Consider the following 20,951-nt stretch of genomic DNA (forward strand, 5'->3'; position numbering starts at 1 on the left):
TCCCCCTCCCATTTTTACATTGTGTACTTGTGTATTTTCTGTAAATATTTATTTTTTGTTTTTTCTTTCACAGGCTAAATGTACTTGATGCTGTGTTGATTTTGTCCTCCTTGTGTTTCCTCCATTTTCTATTTTCTCATTTTTGATTCTTTGATTTAGATAAGACTGTTATAAGACTTATTGATTAGCATTGTTACCATAGTTACCATAGTTGGTGTTGCTTTCCTTCACCATTTTTAGTATTCTGTGTGTTTTAAAACTTTTAATTCTTAATTTTGATACAGTGTTAGTGATTAGTATACCATAGTTCATAGAGTTAGCATTATCTAGTAGAAATATTAGCATATTGAGTTGTTAATTTTGGTTTCCATTTAGCTTGTTTGATTTCTATTTGTTTCCCAGTTTTTGTTATTACTTTAGGTGACTTGTAAGTGTTCCCAGTGTCAGAGTGCAGGGTGGGGGGTGGGGTGGGGATCCCACCATGGAAGGCCTCACCGCCTTCAGCAGTGAGGAGGAGGTCCTGGATGGGTACCAGGTCCTCAGGGTCCTCGGCCAGGGCGGTTTTGGGCTGGTGATGCTGGCCTATCATTGGGAAAGCAGGACCCAGGTGGCTGTGAAGGTTGTGGAGAATGGTGGCCAGCACTCCTGCAGCTTCCAGCAGTTGTGCACAGAAGCAGAAATAATGAAGGGGCTGCATCACCCTCACATCATTCAACTACTGCAGGTCAGGCACACCACAGAGAGGGGCTACATTTTCATGGAATACGCAGTCAGGGGGGACCTTAGATGTTACATGGTAGAACGAGGGTACCTGCTGGATGGAGAGATTCGTCAGCTATTGAAACAAATTCTATCCGCTGTGCATTACTGCCATTCGCAGCACGTGGTGCACAGGGATTTAAAGTTAGAAAACCTGCTTCTCGACGCCCACCTAAACATTAAGTTGAGCGATTTTGGTCTCAGCTGCAAACTGGCTGGTGGAGAGCGCCTGAAGAGTCTGTGCGGGACCTTTGCCTACTGTGCGCCCGAGGAATTCTTAGGTGAGGAGTTCTGCGGGTACAAGGCTGATGCCTGGAGTGTGGGCGTGATCCTGTACGCCATGGTGGCAGGCTCACTGCCTTTTGTTGGAGAGGATTGTGTGGAGCTGCGGGCAGCCATCCTGTCTGGATACTACAGAATCCCCCACTATGGAAACCCAGAGCTGTGTAACCTGGTGGACAGCTTACTGACCCGGGACCCTGAGGCCAGGCCCACAGTGGCAGACATCATGGGCCACCCCTGGCTCCATGCAGGACATGGAGCACCTGGAACCAGTGACGAGTTTCTGTTTCTTCCCCAGGAGCAGGAAGTCTGGGAATTCCCATGGGGCCTCTGCCCTCCACTGTGGCTTCATGAATGGGATGACCCCTGGCCCCCTGTGCCACGCTGGGGGATCTCCCAACAGCAGGGCTTCAGCATCCCAGAAATACATGGGCGGAGCCAAGTGGAGCCTGCAGCACCTCCTCAGGGTCCTGAAGCCCTAAGCTCCCTTGAGGACCTGGGATTCCAGCTGGGCCATCAAGCAGGCTCCCTGCCACCCAGGCTCCCAGCCAGTGCCTTGTGCCCAGGACTTCAGCAGGATCACAGCAAAGGGAAGCCCACACCTCAGGCCATCCCCGGTGCTCAGAGCTGTCCCGCTCTCCAGTGCCTCCAGGGACACTCAGGCTGCAACAGAAGAGCCCGTGAGTGTGCCGCTCTCAGCTCCCAACCACTGGTGCTTGCAGGAGACCAGTCGGGGCAGACTCCTTTCCGTGGGACTCCCAGTGTGAGCATCAGTGAGTCCTGCAGGACAGACAGTCCCCAACGGGCCGTGTGGACAAGGAGCCCCGCTGCCTGTGCAGTCCTCAGCCAGGATGCTCTGACCTCTCTCTCCACCACACTGAGCACCAACAGCAGTGGGGCTGATGGAGAAGTCAGGAGCTGCTCCCCGGGTGCCTCAGAGGAGCAGAGCATCCCAGGAATGCAGCAGCAGGAGGAGGAGCAGGAGGCAGGGACCACAGACAGGCAGGCCAGAAAGGGCAAGGGGCGCCTGGGGATTGGCAGGAGGATCATCCAATGCTTCAGCTGGATGTGTTGTGTCCTGCCAGCCCCAGAGGAAAGCCCTTGAGTGCAGAGAGGAAAGTGGCCTCTCAGTATCCTCTTGGGAAATGCCCCCGAGGAGGGGCCCTTCCCTGAGGAGTGTAGCAATGAAGGGTAGTCATGGACTCCTGTCTGGGAGGAGGGCAGGTGAGGAGGCAGTAAGAGAAACTGCAGGCAGAGAGGGAATATATAGTGTTACATTTTTCAGATGGCCATCAGGAAACATGTTTTCATGGTTAGGGGTCATGACCTTTTCCTAAGATAGAGGAACATGGTGTTGGATTTTGTTTAGAATTGATCCATGAATATCACTCCCTAGTTAAACTTCCTGTACCCAGACCTTATTGGGCCCCTCCCTTAGTCCCCCTTCTGGCTTGCAAGAGTATGATTTTCTCACGAAAACCTATTTTGCTTTTTCTCCCTCACCCTCATGATCCGTGTTGGGATTATGTGAGAGAAAGAATGGACTTGAACTTCCTGCAGCATCGTTGGTGCCGTGACGTGGAGGGACTCAGCTCCATGGGAAAGGTGAGTAAGGCAGACTGCTCCTCTGGTGTTTGGAGAACCCCTGATCTTCTACATGGTCATTTATCTTTTAGATTCCCCAGGTCTCCGAGCCAGTTCAAAGCGATTGGTGTGGGATGCTGGTTGTAAGATACAGGGCCCACGTTGGATGACACTCTTTGTCCTCCTCCCACTTTATTCTGTCTTTGATTATTGCCTGCACTCTCTGCTCAGGCGGCTCTCTGCCCTGGGAAGTCTTCTCACCCTGATTTCCTTCTCCAAGCCCAAGTTCCCAGGTCCCTGGATGAGACACTCCTGCGACAGGTTAGAGCTCCTAGATCTGCACTGAGGAGCCTGCATTGCAGAGCGAGGTGGCCTCTCCCATTGAGCTGCCTTCTTGTGTGCCCCAAAGAACTCAGGACCCACATGTCTGGGAAGAAGTCACCTGGCACCTTAACTCGTGCCCATGCTTTCCGTTTTCCTGCCCAGGGTTTTCTTTGCCAAAGAACATGTTGGAAGTCATTCCTTCCCAGAGCCATGCTCCTGAAGGTGACTCCCAGGGAAAATTTCTATCCTCAGGCCACACCCACGTTCCCCCTCTGCACATTCAACAGTTCTGCACTTGCCCACCCTCAAACTTTGGCCACAAGAGAGTTAGTTGAGACCCCCTTTGTAGAGCCTCATTTCCAAGTTCAGACATGATGCAGGGACAGCAGGAGTGCCAGAGGACAGAGGCAAGGACTGCTAGGGCAGCGCGAACCTCAAAGACTCAGCGACTCCTGTGAGAATGGGGGTGGGGTCCTAAAACTCAGCTGCTGTTGGGGGGTGAGGGTGGACGAGGCAGCTTCTGGGGTCCACATGGTGACCTAGTGATTCAGTGGCAGTGGGAGTGCCCAGGGGAGGAGCTGGTGGGGCCTGGGGGCCGTGTGGTGGGGCCTGGGAGTTACAAGAGGGCCCAGATAACCACAGGGGAGCCCAAGAAGAAGTAGGAAGAATCCTCGGGCAATCACAGGGAGGCTGCTGGGGCCCGTGCTGGGGGCCCCATGACGGGTGGCTCCTGGTGGCTGCACTGGGGCATAAAGATGTGGCCTCACTCGGTGTGCCTGAGGAAGCAGAAGGAGGCAGCCAAGGCAGGCCATGAAGTGGCAGGTGCTGGGGAACCGTGCGGGCTGCCCAATGCTGCAGTGACAGCAGGGGCGCACAAAGATGGAGGCCGTGGCTGCTAGGGACCACCGAGTGACACCAGTGACTTATTGGCAGCAATGGGAGCTGGGCCCAGCCACTTAAGGTAAGAGGTGAGCAGGGTAAGGCCCTGGAGGGTGAGGAGGGCAGCTGGGCCAGGTCGTGGAGGACAAGGAGGGGAGCAGGGTTTGGCCCTGATGGTGTTGAGGTTAGTGGGGCCTGGCCCAAGAGAGCAGCGTGCTGAGAGGGGCCCAGCCCTGGAGGGGGAAGAGGAGAGCGGTGCCCAGCCCTGGAGGGCGAGGAGGAGAGTAGGGTCTGGCCCTGGAGGGTGAGGAGGGGAACAGGGTCCAGCCTTGGAGGGCAGTGAGTGGAGCTGGGCCCAGGCTCTGGTTTCAAGGTGGGGAGCAGGGTCCAGCCCTGGAAGGTGGCGAGCAGAGTGGGCCCAGGCCTTGGAGGGCGAGGAGGCAAGCAGGGCCCGGCCATGGAGGGTGTTGAGGGTAGTGTGGCCTGTCCCTGTCGGGAAGCCCTGAAGTGGGGCCCAGGCTCTGGAGTGTGAAGGTTGGAGTGGGTGCCAGGTTCTGCAGGGCAAGGAGAGGTGCGGGACCCAGGCCCTGGAAGGCCAGGAGCGGAGCAGGGGCTGGCCCTGAAGGTGTGGAGGGAAGCGGGGTCTGGCTCTGGAGGGAGGACAGGGATGGGCCTGTGGGGAGAAGGGCCTGGCTGTGGATGGGGAGGAGGGGAGCAGAGCCAGACCAAGAGTGCGAGGAGGAGATTGGTGCCTGTGGGGAGCAACTTGGACTATACTGTTACTGGAATTAAGAGTTATTCTATACATCTGCTCTCCACAATATGGCGCTGGGAGAGGAGCAAACAGCTTCTACCCAGCTGCCTCTCACCAACTTGATTGACTGAGCTGCAGGAGCTGATCTTGCTCCTGATTGGAGGAGAGCAGCGTACTCGGCATGTGGGTAGCAGAGTTGGGATTGGTGGAAGAGGACTATAAAGGAGGAGAGAGACAACATGCACCAGGAACATCTAAGGGGAACATCTATCTGAAGGAACACCTGTGCAGCCCCCGAGAGAGCCGGCCGGCGGTGTGCCGCTCCCCCGCGGAAGTGGGGAATGTGGCAGGGGGAACCGCCCTTCCACGGAGGTGGAAGGGTCGGTAGCCAACCCGGGAAGAACCAGCAGCAAACCCGGGCAGGGCCGAGCAGACAAAAGAACAGCGCAGGGTCCTGTGACGTTCCTCCATGAAGACGGGGAGCGACAGTGCCAGCCCTGGAGCATGAGGAGGGGAACACTGGCCCTGGAGGTGAGGAGGGGAGCAGAGTTTGGCCCTGGAGGGAGGCCAGGGCCGGGCCTGAGGGGAGAAGGGCCCGACCCTGCAGGCTGAGGAGGGGATTGGGGCCAAGCTCTGGAATGTGGTGAGGGGAGCAGGGCCTGGCCCTGAAGGACAGCAATGGGAGCTGGGCCCAGGCCCTGGTGGGCAACTAGGGGAGTGGGGCCCAGGCCCTGGAGGACAAGGAGAGTGGGGCAGCCCTGCTGGGTGTCTAGTGCCACAACTGAAGGGAGCAGGGCCTGGCTCTGTAGGGCATGGAGAGGAGAAGGAGCCCAGCCCTAGAGGGTGGCCAGGGCGCTGCCTGAGGGGATCATGGCCCTGGAGGGCAAGGAGGAGAGAGGGGCATGTCACTGGAGCGTGGCCAGGGCCCTGCCTGTGCTCTGGAGCCTATGTCCTGTGGCCTGTGACCTGTGTCCTGAAATCTGTCCTGTGTCCTGTAGCCTGAGTCCTTTCGCCTGTGTTCTGTGTTGTGTAGCCTGTATCTTGTAGCCTGTGTGTTGTGTTGTAGGCGTGTGTCCTGTGGCCTGTATCCTGTGTCCTATATTCTACAGTCTGTGTCCTGTAGCCTGTGTCCTGTGTCCTGTTTTGTGGCTAGTGTGTGTGTCCTGTGGCTTCTGTCTTCTTTCCTATAACTTGTGACCTATAGCTTGTCCTATAGAGTGTAGCTTGTGTGCTGTAGCCTGTGTCCTCTATCCTGTGTCCTATGTCCATTAGCCTTTTCATGTGGCCTGTGTCCTTGTCCTGTAGCCAGTGTCCCATTGCCTGTGTCCGATAGCATGTGTCCTATAGCCTGTGTCCTTTGTCCTGTGTCCTGTGTCCACTGGCCTGTTTCTTTCTGCATGTGTCCTGTGGCCTATGTCCTGTGTCCAGTGTAGTGTTGCCTCTGTCCTCTAGCTGGTGTCCTGTGTCTTGTTCCCTCTGTCCTTTAGCCTGTGTCATGTTGCCTGTGTCTTGTGTCCTGTAGCTTATTTCCTGTGGCCCATATCCTGTGTCTTGTGTCCTGTAGCCTGTGTCTTATGTCCTGTGTTCAGTGTCCTGTAGCCTTTGTATTATGTCTGATAGTCTGTTTCCTTTGTCCTTTGTCCTATAGGCTATATCCTATCCTCTGTGTCCCATGTCTTGTATCCTGTGATCTGTGTCCTGTAGCTGTGTCATGTGTTCCATATTCTGTGTCCTGTAGCCTCAGTCCTGTGTCCCGTGTCCTATGTTGTGTAGCCTGTGTCCAGTGTCTTGTAGCCTGTGGCCTATGTATGCAACCTGTGTCCTGTGGTCTCTGTCCTCTAGCTGGTGTCCTATGTCCCCTAGCCTGTGTCCCGTGTATTGAGCCTGTGTCCTGAGCCTGTGTCGAGTGTCCTGTAGTCTGTGTCCTGAGCCTGTGTCCTGTGTCCTATATCCTGTGGCCTGTAGTCTTTGTCCTAAAGCTGGTGTCTCTTTGTAGTAGCCTGTGTCCTGTGTCCTGAGCCTGTGTCGAGTGTCCTGTAGTCTGTGTCCTGTGTCCTGAGCCTGTGTCCTGTGTCCTATAGCCTGTGTCCTGTAGTCTTTGTCCTAAAGCTGGTGTCTCTTTATAGTAGCTTATATCCTGTGTACTGAAGCTGGTTTCTTGTAGCCTGTGGACAATGTCCTGTAGTCTGTGTGCTGTGTCCTGTAGCCTGTGCCCTGTGCTCTGGATCCTATGTCCTGTGGCCTGTGACCTGTGGCCTCTGTCTTGTGTCATGTAGCCTGTGTCCTGTAGTCCGTGGCCTATGTCCCGTAGCTGTGGCCTTTGTCCTGTGGCCGGTGTGCTGTATGCTGTGGTGCAGGATATTGGATATGGCTACAGAACACAGGTTACAGGACACAGGACAGAGGCCACAGGTCACAGGCCACAGGCTACAGGATTCAGGGCATAGGCCAGAGGAAACAGGACACAGGATAGAGGACACAGAATACAGAACCAAGGACAAGGGTAGAAATCAGGCTATGGGACACAGGACACAGGCTACATGACACAGAACACAGGACATAAGATAGAGGCTATGGGACACAAGACACAGGACATAGGCCACAGGACACAGGCTACAGCACAGAGGCCACAGGCTACAGGACACAGGACATAGCCCAGATAACACAGGACAAGGGATATAAGACACAGAATACCGAACACAGGACACACGATACAGGACACAGGTTACAGGCTCAGGACATGGGCCAAAGGCTACAGGACACAGGTTACAGGCTACAGGAGACAGGACAAAGGCTAAAAAACATAGGACACAGGACACAGGCTACAGGACATAAGGACAGGCTACAGGACTCAGGACACAGGCTATATACATAGGACACAGGTCACAGGACAGAGGCTCAGGACAGAGGCTATGGGACACAGGACAGAACTACAGATCAAAGGATACAGGCCACAGGCTACATGACACAGGAATCAGGCTACACGACACAGGCTGAAGGAAAGAGGGAACAAGACACCGGACACTGGTTATAGGATAGAGTGTCCTGTAGCCTGTGTCCCATAGCCATTGTCCTGTGGCCTGTGGCCTGTGTCCTAGATTGTGTAGCCTTTGTCCTGTGTCCTGTAGCCTCTGTCCTGTGTCCTGTAGCTTGTCGCCTATGTCTTGTGTCCTGCATCCTGTGTCCCGTAGCCTGTGTCCTCTAGGCTGTGTCCTGGTTCCATATTCTGTGTCCTATATCCTGTGTCCTGTGTCATCTGGGCTATGTCCTTTGTCCTGTAGCCTGTGTCCTCTGTCCTGTAGCCTTGGTCCTGTGTCCTGTAGCCTGTGGCCTCTGTCCTGTGACATCACAGACTACTGGACATAATACACAGGTTACAGGACCCAGAATACAGGACATAAGACACAGGCTATAGGACTCAAGACACAGGACATAGGCCAAAGGACACAGGCTACAGCACAGAGACCACAGGCTACAGGACACAGGGCATAGCCCAGATGACACAGGACACAGGATATAGGACACAGAATACCGAACACAGGACACAGGCTATGGGACACAGGTTACATGATACAGGATATAGTCCACAATACACAGGAATTAGGCCACAGGCTACAGACCACAGGACATAGCCCAGATGACACAGGACACAGGATATAGGACACAGAATTTTGAACACAGGACACAGGCTATGGGATTCAGGTTACAGGCTCCAGGATATAGTCCACAGGCTACAGGACACAGGTTACAGGCTACAGGAGACAGGACAAAGGCTAAACAATATAGGACACAGGACACAGGCTATAGGACACAGGGACAGGATACAGGGCTCAGGATACAGGACACAGGACCCAGGCTACAGGACACAGGACAAAGGCTAAAGGACGAGGACACTGGCTACAGGTCACAGGACTGAGCCTCAGTGTACAGCACACTGGCCACAGGACAAAGGCCACAGCTATAGAATATAGGACACAGACTACAGAACACAGGACACAGGGTAGAGGACATGGACACAGGCTGCAGCACACAGGCTACAGGATACAGGCTACACAAGATAGAACACAAGCTACAGCTTTCAGGGCATAGGCCAGAGGGATACAGGACACAGGATACAGGACACAGAACACAGAACCCTGGACACAGGCTAGAACACAGGCTAAGGGACATAGGTTACACACTATAGGCCATAGGGTTTAGAACACAGGATACAAGACATAGGACACAGGACACAGGACACAGGACAGAGGCTACAGGACAGGACACAGGATACTCAATGCATACATAGGCCAGAGGCTACAACACAGAGGATGCAAGCTGCATGACACAGGCTGAAGGACACAGGAAACAAGACACAGGACACAGGCTATAGGACAGAGGACACAGGACACAGGAAAGGCTGCAGGGCATAGTCCACAGGCTACAGGAGATGGGCTACAGGACAGAGGATACACAACATAGGACACAGGGCACTGATTACAGGACACTGGTTAAAGGATACAGACTACAGGAAACAGGGCACATGACACAGGCTGCAGGACACATTACACAGGACACAGGTATGGGACACAGGCTATGGGACACAGGATACACGACATAGAATACACGACACAGGACACAGGCTACACGACACAGAATGAAGGAAAGAGGGAACAAGACACAGCCCACTGGCTATAGGATAGAGGCCACAGGACACAGGCCAAAGGCTGCAGGGCAAAGGCCACTGGCTACAGGACATAGGACAAAGAATTGAGGACAAAGAACACATGCTACAGGGTATAGGCCACATGACATAGGCCACAGACTACAGGACACAGGCTGCACGACATAGGACAAAGGCCAAGGTCACAGGCCACCGGCCACAGGACCTAGGCCCCAGAGCTCAGAGAACAGGCTACAGGACACAGGATACACACTACAGGACAGTGTCCACAGGCTACAAGAAATGGGCTACAGGACACAGGACACAGACTACAGCAAAGAGGACACCAGCACTAGGACAAAAACTACAGGCCACAGGCTCAGGACACAGGACACAGGCTAGGGGACACAGGACACCAGCTAGAGGACAGAAGCCACAGGACTCAGGATGCGTACATAGGCCAAAGGGTACAAGATTCAGGATACAGGCTACACAAATAGGACACAGGACACAGGATAGGGGGTCTAGGACAGTGGCTATGAAACACAGGACAGAGCTACAGAACAAAGGATACAGTCCGCAGGCTACACGACACTGGACACAGGCTACACGACACAGGCTGAAGGAGAGAGGGAACAAGACACCGGACACTGGCTATAGGATAGAGTGTCCTGTAGCCTGTGTCCTGTAGCCACTGTCCTGTGGCCTGTGTCCTGTCTCCTGTAGGCTCTGTCCTGTATCCTGTAGCTTGTTGCCTATGTCCTATGTCCTGCAACCTGTGTCCCGTAGCCTGTGTCCTCTAGGCTGTGTCCTGGGTTCCATATTCTGTGTCCTATATCCTGTGTCCTGTGTCATCTGGGCTATGTCCTGTGTCCTATGTCCTGTGGCCTCTGTCCTGTAGCCTGTGTCCCTTGTCCTATAGACTGTGTCCTGTGTCCTGTAGCCTGTGGCCTCTGTGCTGTAGCCTGTGTCCTGCGACATCACAGACTACTGGACACAATACACAGGCTACAGGACCCAGAACAAGGGCATAAGATACAGGCTACAGGACTCAAGACACAAAACAGAGGCCACAGGACACAGGCTACAGCACATAGGCCACAGGCTACAGGACACAGGACATAGCCCAGACAACACAGGACACAGGACATAGGACACAGAATACCGAACACAGGACACAGGCTACTGGACACAGGTTACAGGCTACAGGACATGAGCCAAAAGCTACAGGACAGAGGTTACAGGCTACAGGAGCCAGGACTCATGTTAAACAACATAGGACACAGGACACAGGCTACAAGACACAGGGACAGGCTAAGGGCTCAGGATACAGGATAATGGATCAGGGTACATGAGCAGGCTAAAGGACAAGGACACTGGCTACAGGACAAAGCACAGAGGCCAAAGTGTAAAGTACACTGGCCACAGGACAAAGGCCACAGCTACAGGATATAGCACAGACTACAGAACACAGGACACAGGGTTGAGGACATGAACACAGGCTACAGCACACAGGCTACAGGACACAGGCTACACAAGATAGAACACAAGCTACAGCATTCAGGGCATAGGCCAGAAGATACAGGACACAGGATACAGGACACAGAACACAGAACCCTGGACACAGGCTAGAACACAGGCTAAGGGACATAGGTTACATCTAGAGGCCACAGGATTTAGAACACAGGATACAAGACATAGGACACAGGACACAGGACGCACGACAGAGGCTACAGGACACAGGACACAGGATCCTCAATGCATACATAGGCCATAGGCTACAAGACAGAGGACGCAGGCTACATGACACAGGATGAAGGACACAGGAAATAAGACACAGGACACAGGTTATATGACAAAGGCCACAGGCCACAGGACAAAGGCTGCATGGCATAGTCCACAGGCTACAGGAGCCGGGCTACAGGACACAGGATACACAACAAAGGACACAGAACACAGAATACAGGACACTGGTTAAGGAATACAGACTACAAGCTACAGGACACAGGTTACAGGACACAGCATACTCGATACAGGACACAAGCTACACGACACAGGCTGAAGGAACGAGGAAACAAGACACAGGACACCAGCTATAGGACAGAGGCCACAGGACACAGGACAAAGCCTGCATGGAAAAGGCCAAAGGCTACAGGCTATAGGCCACAGGACATAGGCCATAGATTACAGGACACAGGCTACACAACATATGACAAACATCACAGGATACAGGCTACAGGACCTAGGCCCCAGAGCTCAGAGAACAGGCTACAGGACACAGGACACACACTACAGGACATTGTCCACAGGCTACAAGAAATGGGCTTCAGGACACAGGACACAGACTACAGCAAAGAGGACACCAGCACTAGGACAAAAACTACAGGCCACAGGCTCAGGACACAGGACACAGGCTAGGGGACAGAGGTCACAGGCTACAGGACAGAGGCCACAAGATTCAGGATGCGTACATAGGCCACAGGGTACAAGATTCAGGACACAGGCTACACAACATAGGACACAGGACCCATGACAGAGGATCCAGGACAGAGGCTATGGGACACAGGACAGACCACAGAACAAAGGATACAGGCTGCAGGCTACACGACACAGGATACAGGCTACACGACACAGGCTGAAAGAGAGAGGGAACAAGACACCGGACACTGGCTATAGGATAGTGTCCTGTGTCTTGTGGCCTGTGTCCTAGATTGTGTAGCCTGTGTCCTGTAGCCTCTGTCCTGTGTCCTGTAGCTTGTCGCCTATGTCCTGTGTCCTGCAACCTGTGTCCCGTAGCCTGTGTCCTCTAGGCTGTGTCCTGGGTTCCATATTCTGTGTCCTATATCCTGTGTCCTGTGTCGTCTGGGCTATGTCCTGTGTCCTGTAGCCTGTGTCCTGTGTACTGTAGCCTTTGGCCTATGTCCTGTAGCCTGTGGCCTCCATCCTGTAGCATGTGTCCTGTGACTTATGTCACAAAGGACAAAGTCCAGTGCCTGCTCTCCTCCTCACCCACCACTGGTTGAATTGACACTTTCTTGTTGAGAAAAATAAAGCAGAGGAAAAGAGATAATATTGCGGGGAACCGAACCTTTTATTCTGTAACAGGGTTAGATCCAGAAAGGTCTCTGGACCTTGGACCTACAGGACACAAGACATAGGACATACGCGAAAGGACACAGTCTATAGGACAAAGGACAAAGGCCACTTCATGCTCACAGCCTCACTGTTGAGACCTCACCAAGCCATGAGAAATGTTTCCAAATCAAAGCAGAGATTGTCCAAGGTCCAGAGACCTTTCTGGACCTAACCCTGTTACAGAATAAAAGGTTCGGTTCCCTGCAATATTGTCTCTTTTCCTCTGCTTTATTTTTCTCAACAAGAAAGTGTCAGGTCAACCCTGGAGGGTGAGGAGGAGAGCTGGCACTGGCGTTGGAGGGCAAGGAGGGGAATGGGGCCAAGGCCCTGGAGGGTGAGGAGGGGTGTGGGGTCCGGCCATGGAGGGCGTTGAGGGGAGTGGGGCTGGGCCATGGATGGCAGCATGGGGAGTGGAATCCAATCCCTGGAGGTCTAGGAGTGGAGCAGGATCCAGCCCTGGAGGGCCTTGAGGGCAGTGGTGTCAGGCCCTGGAAGGCAAGGAGGGGAAGCAGGGTCCAGCCCTGGAGGGCAGCGAGCAGAGCGTGCCCAGGCCCTGGAGGGCGAGGAGGGGGGCAGTGTCTGGCCCTGGGGTGCCTTGAGAGGAGTGGGGCCCAGCCCTGGAGAGCAGTGTGGGGGCAGGGCCCAGGTCCTGAAGTGTGAGGAGGAGAGTGGGGTCTGACCTTGGATTGCAAGGTTGGGAGCAGGGCTGAGCCCTGGAGGGAGAGAATTGGAGTGGGGCCCATGTCCTGGAGGGTGAGGGGAATGGGGCGCAGGCCATGGAGGGTGAGGAGGGGTGTGCGACCCAGGCCCTGGAGGGTGAGAATTGGAGTGGAGCCCAGGCCCTGGAGGTCTAGGAGGGGAGCAGGGTCTGGCCCTATAGGGTGTTGAGGATATTGTGGCCCTTCCCTGTTGGGATGCATTGGGAAGGAGCCCGGCCTTGGCGAGGTGCAATTGGTGGGGGCCCAGGCCCTGGAGGGCGAGGAGGGAGTGGGGCCCAGGCCCTGAAGGGTGAGGAGAAGATTGGCGTCCAGCTCTGGAGGGCTTTGAGAAGAGCAGGGCCCGGCCCTGGAGGGCAAAAAGGGGAGCAGGGCTAGGCCCAGTAGGACGAGTAGTGGCACAGGGTCTGGCCCTATCGGGCACTGAGGGTAGTGGGGCCCGGCCTGGAGGGCTGGGAAGGGAGGGGTGCCCATGCCCTGGAAGGGGAGGAGGGGAGTGTGGCCCAGGCTCCCAGATGAGGGCCAGGATGCCCGGGTCCTGGTGAGCCCGCTGTGTCACAACCCCGTCCTGGTGAGAAGGGGCAGAGGCAGATGTGGTGGTGGGTGAGCCCATGAGCGGGGACTGCAGACGCCACCCTGGGAAGAGTCGGGAGCAGGTGCAGGGCTGCACCCCTGGTTTCCTGGGGAGGGGGGGATGGCCGGTTTCCTGAGAGCGAGCCCAGCAGGTGCCACATGGAACCCTGATGCCACATGGAGTGTCCTGTGTGTGTGTGATCGCAGGGTTTGGTTTCATTTTTTTAGCTTTCTTTTTATTTATTGGAAAGAGTGAAAGGATAGCTATATTCACTGGCTCACTCCCAAACACCCACAACTGGGAGCCGGGAGCTCCACCTGGTCTGGGGTGGGAGCAGGGACATGAGGACTTGAGCCCCCGCCTCAGGCCCTGCTGTGACTCAGCAAACATCGCCTTCCACCCCGCTCTGAGCTGGCTGCCCGGGAGGTGCGTGTGGATCTGCCTTTGGTGGGTCATCTGCCCAGGCCTTAATGAGGCCCCGTGGCCCCTGTTTAGGCTTCTCTTAGGGCTAGTCGTGTTCTCCAGAGGTGTTCTACCCCCTACCTGGGGGTCTGGCCCCTGGGAGCTCAGTGCAGAGGTGGCAGTGATCTTGGCGGCCGCGGTGAGCTGTCCCCTGCACTGCGCTCTCAGGACACCACGGCCCCGAGCTCACCACTTCCCCCGCACTGTGCTCCACCACAGCCCCCAGCTCACCATGGCCTCCAGGTCACCACCGCCTTCTGCTCTGTGCTCCACCATGTCCCCCAGCTCACCACTGCCCCCTCACTGTGCTCCCCCATGGCCCCCAGCTCACCACTTCCCCCGCACTGTGCTCCACCATGGCCCCCAGCTCACCACGGCCCCCAGAACTGTGCTCTCAGGACACCATGGCCCCCAGCTCACCATTGTCTCCGCACTCTGCTCCACCACAGCCCCCAGCTCACCATGGCCCCCAGCACTGTACTCCTTCACGGCCCCCAGCACTGTGCTCCATCATGGCCCCAGCACTGTGCTCCACCATGGCCCCAGCACTGTGCTCCACCATAGCCCCTAGCTCACCACAGCCCCCAGCACTGTGCTCCACCACGGCCCCCAGCTCACCACTGCCCCCAGCACTGTACTCCACCACGGCCCCTAGCACTGTGCTCCAACACGGCCCCCAGCTCACCACGGCCCCCAGCACTGTGCTCTCACGACACCACCGCCTCCGTGCCCCAAGCTCACCACTGCCCCCTGCACTTGTCTGTTACGCCCTCTCCTGATGCCTGCAGGAAGTCTTATGGCACTGGAGAGACGCCTGGTCTGTTTCCTTTTTTCTTTTAAGATTTATCGTGGGCCGGTGCCGTGGCTCACTAGGCTAAACCTCCACCTGTGGCGCCGGCACCCTGGGTTCTAGTCCCAGTTAGGGCGCCGGATTCTGTCCCGGTTGTCCCTCTTCCAGGCCAGCTCTCTGCTGTGTCCCAGGAGTGCAGTGGAGGATGGCCCAGGTGCTTGGGCCCTGCACCCACATGGGAGACCAGGAGAAGCACCTGACTCCTGGCTTCGTATCGGCACAGGGAGCCTTTGGTAGCAGCCATTTGGGGGGTGAACCAATAGAAAAGGAAGACCTTTCTCTCTGTCTCTCTCTCTGTCTCTGCCTAACTCTGTCTGAAAAAAAATTTATTGTGTTATTTGGAAGCGTTTCAGAGAGGGAGAGACAAACAGAGAGAGCTTCCATCCATTGGTTCACTCCCTAGATGGCCCCGGCAGCTGGGGCTGGGCCAGGCCAAAGCCAGGAGTTTCATTCAGCTCTCCATGTGGGTGCAGGGGTCCCAGCTCTTGGGCATCTTCCGGTGCTTTCCTGGGCCATCAGCAGGGAGCTGGAGCAGAGGTGGAGTAGCCGGGACCTGAACCAGTGTCCCACAGGATTAAGGACGCACAGGTGGCAGCCTCACTGCTGTGCCCAACACTGGCCCATGGAGCTATTTATCTATTTATTTTTTTGTTGTTGGAAGAGTTAAAGAGAGAGAGAGAGAAGTCTTCATCCGCTGGTTCACTCCCTGGTTGGCCACAATAGCTGGAGCTGGGCTGATCTGAGGCCAGGGGCCGGGGGCTTCCTCCGGGTCTCCTGTGCGGGTGCAGGGGCCCAAGGACTTGGGCCATCTTCCGCTGCTTTCCCGGGCTGTAGCCAGGAGCCGGATCGTAGGTGGTGTGGCCGGGACTTGAGCTCGTGCCCAGATGGGGTGCTGGGACTGTAGGTGGCGGATTTGCGCACTATGCCACCTGGTGCTGGCCCCAGGAGCGGTTACTTAGACTTGAGACCTGTTGGGGCAGCTTCTCTGTCTGGAGCTTCCACAGTGACCTCTGTGGCCTTCCTGCCCCTCACAGCCTGACCTTGACCTGCCGTTGGTGGACACTGGGGTGCTGTGTCCCCCAGCTCAGGTGTGGGTGGTACTGTGGGTGGACACTGGCATGCTCTGTTCTCCAGATCAGGTGTGGGTGGTTTTGTGGGTGGACGCTGGGATTTCCTGTGTCCAGATCAGGTGAGGGTGGTGACGTGGGTGGACACTGGGAGGCTGTGTCCCCCAGCTCAGGTGTGGGTGGTGTCGTGGGTGGACACTGGGATGCTGTGTCCCCCAGCTCAGGTTGGGTGGGGCTGTGTGCTGGATACTGGGATGCTGTGTCCACCAGTTCAGGTGTGGGTGGTAGTGTGGGTGGACGTTGGGATGCTGTGTGATCCCCAACTCAGGTGTGGGTGGTGCCGTGGGGTGGACACTGGGATGCTCTTTTCTCCAGCTCAGGTGTGGGTGGTACTGTGGGTGGACGCTGGGATGCTGTGTGATCCCCAGCTCAGGTGTGGGTGGTGCCGTGGGGTGGACGCTGGCATGTTCTCTGTGTGTTGGAGACTCGTGCTGGGTGCTCTGTGAGGAAATCACAGTTTGCACCAGAGGTCCAGGAGTTTGCAGAGGGGCCCGGCACTTGGTGCAATGGGTGAAGCCGCCCGTGGCCCCGGCATCCCGCGTGGGTGCTGGATCGAGGACGGCTGCCCCACTTCTGTTCCCACTGCCTGCTGGTGGCCGGGGGAAGCCCTGGAAGACAGCCCAGGGGGTCCATCCCTGCACCCACGTGGGGGGCCCGGAGGGAGCTCCTGGCTCCTGCTCCTGCCCAGCGCATTGCGCCCATTTTGGGACTGAAGCAGCGGACACGAGCCGTCTCTCCACCTCCCTCTAATCTGGCTTTCAAGTAAAGGAAATAAACATAAATCTTTTTGATAAAGAAGTAGTTCACATACCTGCTTATTTTTGCCAGGGGAAACTCAGGATGGTGGGAACTCATGGGATTGCTCACGTGGTGGTGTGGACAGGCAGGAGTGAAGTCATGGGGGGGAACCACGGCTCTGCCATGCCTTCCTGTGCTTCGCTTACCAGAGCTGGACTGGGGGCGTGTACAGGCATGGCTGGCTCCGGCGTGACCACCAGAACCGCATCCGAGGGAAGAGGGATGGGCGGGAGGTTTTTCTAGAGTGAGCCGCCCGGTGTGCAGGGTTCACAGTCGCCACAGGGACGACTCAGCTGCTGGGTGCCTTCCGGCTCCTGGACCTCCACTCCCACCAGGAGGAGCCCTGAGCCCACTGGGACCCCAGCCCCTCAGTCCTGGCCGCACCGCTCTGCCTCCTGTCGCGGACGTTTCGTGGGAGAGGAGCCTGCTGCCTTCTGTGCCAGGCTTCCATCACTGATCCTGTCGTGTCTGTCCATGTGGCCACGCGTGTCTGTCCATGGTGGGGTCGTGTAGCGCTATGTGGAGGCAGAGCCTGGGGGCCGTTGCTGCCTTTCAGTTCCTGTGGGTGGGGCTGTAGGAGGCAGGGCCTGGGCTGGGAGATGCAAGGTGGGGGGTTGGGGAGGGAGGGTTGGGGCTGGGGGAGGCAGGTTGGGGGCTGTAGGAGGCAGGGCCGGGGGGGGTGGGAGATGCAGGGTGGGGGGCTGCGAGAGGCTGGGTGCGGGGCTGGAGATGGCAGGGCCAGAGGCTGGGGGAGGCAGGGTAGGGGGCTGGGAGAGGCTGGGTGCAGGGCTGGGGGAGGCTGGGCCGGGGGCTGCCACCCCACAAAGGAGCTCCCAGCTAGGACCCAAGGTCTTGAAGTGCAGAGCCTGGGTGGTGCAGCAGGGTCAGGGGCACAGTGGATGAGTGACCCCAGCAGGCAGAGGCCGCAGTGACGTCCATGGGAAGATACCGTTCCCGGGATGGGGGTAGGAGGGCCACCCGCAGGGCATGGCTCATCTGGCGTAACTGACACAGTCAGGAGCTGTCGCACCGAGGCCGCCCTTGGCCAACACCGGAGAAAGTCCCGGGCCCTGGGGAGCTTGCCACTGAGATGGCCTTGGGCCGTGCCCATCCACTGCGATGGAGCCTGGGGCTCTTGGGGACGGATCCTGCGTGCCTCAGCGAGCCCAGAAAGAACACCCCTGGCGCAGTGGGTGTGCACGCGGGAGCAGGTGGCCCCCAGGCTGACTGTGGCTGGCTGGTAGGCAGGGCCTGGCCATGTGTGCCTGGCACTGGTCAACCATGGCCATCCCCCAGGAGGAAGGGCCCAGGCCATGTCAGGCAGCACAGACAGCAGCAGGTCCTCTGCCCTCTGGGGTTTTCCTTATGCAGCCGGGACCACCTGGCCACCCAATCCGGCCACCCACTCTGTAGAAGCCTTCGTACACCAGGACTGGGTTGGGGCCCTGCCCCATCCCTGCACCACCGACCCATTAGCTGCTAGTGTGACAGAGGGTTCGGAGGTCAGCACACGTGTGGGGAGGCCACCGCAGGTGGGCAGCAGTCCCAGCCACCCCGGTCTCCGTGCCGCCATGGGAGGCCCTGCTCCTGTGTCCAGCCTCAGCCCGGTGGCCCTCCTTGCTCCCTCAGAGGCTCTGTGGTGCAGCTGTGAGTGCCAGTGACGGCACGTGTCAAGTGGGAGCCCTGAGTCCTGGGGTAGGACAACTGGGCTGTCCCCGCATGAGAGAACTGGAGCCGGGTGCTCCCTGGGAGGCCAGCAGTTCCCCTTGTCCTGCCCAGGGCCTGTGCTCACTCCTGCCCGCACCACGCCGAAATGGACAGTGTCTCCGAGGACATCCCAGTGACCCCGTGTTGACCTCACACTAGTCAGGCCTGCTACGAGACTGACGGGGTGTGAGGTCTCCCCACCCTGCCAGGGGTCAGCTACAGGAGGAAGGGTTCCAGACATCCCATGGCCGGGGCCAAGCCACGCCCCCTGCTGCAGAGTGTGCCATGCAATGGCAGGAGGCTCAGTGAGCGGTTGCTGGAGGTGCCGTGGTGGCCCATGAAGCTGCCACATGGGGGAGGTATGAGCCACAGCTCTGCCACGAGGCGGGCATGCTGTCCTCTGCTGTCCTCTGGCCTGCAGGGGTGTAGTGTGTGAGCGGCGTCTCTGCCACATGGTGGGTGTGCTGTCCTCTGCTTCCCTCTGGCCTGTAGGGGTGCAGTGTGTGAGCCACAGCTCTGCCACGTGGTGGGCATGCTGTCCTCTGCTATCCTCTGGCCTGCAGGGGTGTAGTGTGTGAGCGGCGTCTCTGCCACGTGGTGGGCGTGCTGTCCTCTGCTATCCTCTGGCCTGCAGGGGTGCAACGTGTGTTGCGGCGGCTCTGTCCCAGGAGCTCCTCATCTAGAATGGGTTTCCCTTTTCTTCTCAGCTGCACCAGCAGGTCCTGGAGGGGCTTGGATGTGAGTTCAGAGACTGCGGTGGCCTGGTCTAGATCCCGGGGGGGCACTGGTCTACAGGTCTAGACCTTGGGAGGCCTGGTCTGCACCCAGGAGGGCTAGTCTACAAGTCAACACCCGGGACACCTTGCCTACACCCGGAAGGCCTGGTTTACATCTGGGAGGGCTTCATCTGCACACTGGGAGGCCTGGTCTACAGGTCTACACCCTGGGAGGCTTGGTCTAGACCCCGGGAGGGCTGGTCTACATCCCAGAGGGCTTGGTCTACACCCAGGAGTCATGGTCTACATCCGGGAGGCCTGGTCTACATCTGGGAGGGCTGGTCTACATCCCAGAGGGCTTGGTCTACACCTGGGAGGCCTTGTCTACACCTGGAGGCCTGGTCTACACCCGGGAGGCCTGGTCTACATCTGGGAGGTCTGGTCTACATCCCAGAGGGCTTGTTCTACACCTGGGAGGCCTGGTCTACACCCAGGAGGCCTGGCCTACACCCGGGAGGCCTGGTCTACACCTGGGAGGCCTGGTCTACACCTGGGAGGGCTGTTCTACATCCCAGAGGGATTGGTCTACACCAGGGAGGCCTGGTCTGCAGGCTGTTTTTGATCCTATAGGGCAACTTGAGGAAGTCTCTGCTGCCCCTGAACCCTGTGTGGTGCTGGGCCCTCCATTGCTCTGGGGGGCCCTGCACCCTGCACTGCTCTGGGGGGCTCCCTTTTGCCCTTCTTCGTGCTCCCCGCTCTGTTGGCCCCGTAGCACCTCCCTGCTCCACCAGCCCGCTGACGCTGCAGCACAGAAGGAGAGCAACGGACCTTCCATCCGCTGGTGCCCTCCCCGCATGTGTGCGGGGCTGGGCCAGGCTGGAGCCAGGGCCTCGTCTGAGACTCCTGCATGACCATGCCTGGGAGCGTCCCAGGTGCATTAGCAGGAAGCTGCCTCGGAGCCGAGCAGCCGGGACTCACGCCGGGCACGTGGGTGAGGGCATCCGAAGGCACCCATGGTGGGGACCGGGAGGGAGCTCCTGGCTCCTGATCAGCGCGGCTCTGGCCATTGCAGCCATCTGCGGGGTGAACCAGTGGATGGAAGGCCTCTCTGTCTGTCTTTCCCTCTCACTAACTGTAACGCTACCTCTCAAACAAATAAAATCTTTAAAAATAAATAAACAATTAAATATTAACAAAAGCTAAAAAATGTAATTAATCTATTTGAAAGACATACTTTCTGCGGGGAGGAACGGAGGGAAGGGGAGAGAAGGGGATGGAGAGAGCAAGAGTGAGAACAACACCACTTTCATTGTGAAGATCTCATAAACACGTTTCACAGTCTGCATTGCAAGAACTCAGGAGCCTGGAGGAGCGACAATAGGTCCCTTACCTTCCCCAGGACTTCTCCCTCAGGAGGAAGACAGGGGCTGAGTGAGGCTGAGGCTGTAACCTGCTGTTCTATGGGGAAGGAAGCCTGGCTTGTTTGTGCAGTGTCTCCAGCAACATTGTTTCTATTCTCTCCGTGTGCTCTGAGTGTTTCACCTTCAGAAGACAAACAGAGCAGCAGGCTGATGGTGGGCAGCACCACCAGAACTCAGTTTGCAAATGCTCAATTCCTCTAAAGGGACACCTTTATGCCTCT

At 57.0% G+C, this 20,951-nt stretch overlaps 1 pseudogene; it reads left to right on the forward strand.

Annotated features, from left to right (window-relative positions):
• Nucleotides 1-481: 481 nt before the first annotated feature.
• On the forward strand, nucleotides 482-6,286 carry LOC149120351 (MAP/microtubule affinity-regulating kinase 4 pseudogene; annotated as a pseudogene).
• The last annotated feature ends 14,665 nt before the right edge of the window (nucleotides 6,287-20,951 follow it).

This window comes from Oryctolagus cuniculus, chromosome 19, assembly GCF_051225735.1.
Source record: "Oryctolagus cuniculus isolate XC-2025 breed Fujian yellow rabbit chromosome 19, ASM5122573v1, whole genome shotgun sequence".
NCBI classification, from domain to species: domain Eukaryota; kingdom Metazoa; phylum Chordata; class Mammalia; order Lagomorpha; family Leporidae; genus Oryctolagus; species Oryctolagus cuniculus.